The sequence below is a fragment of the Hetaerina americana genome, unplaced genomic scaffold (genome assembly GCF_022747635.1).
Source record: "Hetaerina americana unplaced genomic scaffold, ioHetAmer1.1.p SCAF_671, whole genome shotgun sequence".
NCBI classification, from domain to species: domain Eukaryota; kingdom Metazoa; phylum Arthropoda; class Insecta; order Odonata; family Calopterygidae; genus Hetaerina; species Hetaerina americana.
In genome coordinates, this window is record NW_027287285.1 from 15,001 (window position 1) to 17,500 (window position 2,500).

Genomic DNA, 2,500 nt, shown 5'->3' on the forward strand with positions numbered 1-2,500 from the left:
TTCGGCTATGAGGGCCGAGTACAATCTCGAGACGAGGGAAGATATTGTGATCGGGCGCCAATTTTCAGGTTTTCTCGTTTCACACCCATCCTTCGGAAGGAGGGTGGTCCTGTTCTTTTTCCACTCTCTTGGAAAGAATCCTGTGCCTAACAGTAAGTTGAAGAGCTTCGCCAATACCTTCGCAATCCCCGGGAAGTTCACCAGATGGTGTTTCATTATCCCGTCCAAGCCAGCTGCGGTCCCTGGACGGGTTGCCCTCAGTCGAATCCTCACCTCCTTCGGGCACAAATAATCGAAATTATTGTGGATCGATTTCACCCTGGAATCACCTAGAACCAGATGGTCCTCTGCAGCTTTTCCCCAGAGTTCCTCGTAAAGGCTCCGCACCGCGTGGGCGGGCGGTTTCTCGTCCTCGTCACCTCCTTGCCATAACGAGTCCAATCGATCCGAAACAACCAGTCTAGCTAGTCTTCGCGGACAATGCTTAAACATATCGGAGCTCCTAGCGTATGCAAATCTTTTTCTCTTGCCGCTCTTTGCCTCTTTTCCGTTCCTCGGAGGGCCCCTCCTCCGGAACTTACTGTTCCGACTTTTCGCCCGGCGTGGGCTCTTTGTCTCTTCCTCTCCTCCGTCTGGAATTAACGCCGGGTGCAGCCAATCGGTCACGAAATTTTCTGTCAATTGACGGATCCGTTCCTCGGCCAATCCTAAGATAGCTCTGGATAGGATTCCGTCTAATGCGCTACATAATTCGGCGGCCTTCTCCCCTTTGGGCGTGCCGATATCGAGCGCCTTCTGAAAGATTCCCCTCTGCCAGTGTCGCAGTTCTCCTCGCGGGTCATGCGGAATCTGGCGAGGGTTCTCCTTCGTCAAGTCCATGGGGGTTGCCTCGATGTTCTCCGAGTTCGACTCGATATCGGGTACCAGTTCAAGTTTTTCTGCATCTGCCGTTCCGAGATCTGAGCATCCTGGAGGCGTCTGCGTACTTCGCTCGTCTTGGTCCCCGATAGAGGCTTGCGTCAAGTCCAGTTTTCGCTCCCTACCGAGCATGGTCCGTCTTCGTGAACGCACCTGGGCCGGAGTCTTAGACCCCAAAGCCTCAGAAATGCGAATGTTCACGCGGCGGTCTCCAGAGAATTTCTTGATTAACACGGAGAGTTTCGCACACTCTTCCTCGGTCCATTGATAGTCCTTACGTCCCGATTCTTTGAGAACCTTCGGGACAAGGCACGACCGGAGACGCTTCTCATTCCGCAATGCGGGGTGCGCATGGCGTTCATGAGTCGCTAATCCCCGAGCCGTAGGGAAAAACCTCGGACATCCTTCGCAAGAATATTCTTTTTCAACCGGCCCCCTGGCGCCACTCATCTGCCCTTTGCAGTGCGGATAGTGGCATGCAACGGATTGATAGGATCTGAACTCCGTTGCGCATTTCGAACATCGAAATCTTTGCCTCGTACCAGGGTGCACCATTTTAACATGTCCCGTGATCCCTCTCGCACTAGTCATTACGCTAGCGCACAGCGGGCACGGGAACGGCGTCACAATTGGGTATGCTATCCAATATTCGTTGTCCGTTCGGTCGCCAAGTCGCGTCGGGTATCGTCCACCAGCCGAATTTTCCACACAGTCGGGACTAGAACTGTGAGGCATCCGAGGCTTAGCTTGCGCTATAAGCTTTGCTGACATGTATGGTTTGAAGGGTTTCGGGCCAGCGTCAGCCCTACTTACCGGTACACACACAGTGCCGGACAAGGTCAAAATCAGTTTGGAGTGCGCACCCATACCGTTTATCGCACTCCGTAAACAAACGGCCGTCTGGGAAGCATTACACACCGGGCGTATTCCCAGCCACCCGGTGAGAGAACCCAACCCGGAACCCAAAAGGACCCCGGGGAGAGACCAACCCTCGTCCCGGCGATCGCAGGGGGAACTCCCGGCAACCCGCCCTGCATCACCCCCTGAACGGATTTTTCCATTTCTCGGGTCAATTATGTACCATCTCCAAAAAGGGACTAGGTAGAGGTGGGCGAGATCCGAAGAGACCGAGAACCAACCCCGAATCACTTCCTCGCCATTTGCTGACCGGTTGGACTCGCCAATGCGATACTCCACATATAAGTCAAAATCATTTTGGGATCCCCTTGGACATTGCTCAGAATGGCGCAATCGCCGGTGTTTTTCGGAGATTCTGGGCAAAAAGACTGGTCCAAAACGCCGATTTTTTGCGGGACTTAAAAAATTTTCGACCATTTTCCAAAGATTACGTTCTCTCTGCATGTCCTTCCCAGTTTACCCTTACTTCTTACTTTATTATTATTAATCGGCACTTAGAAAATTTTTCCAAGTAATTTATTCGTTTTCAGCGAATAATTTGCGCATTAAATTCGCTTCACTTGCGGATTTTTTCCCGGAAGAATTGCAAAAATCGTTACATCAGTTACAAACCAAGTCAACCTTTCAACATATATATATCGTTACTTAACACTTAATTCATTTT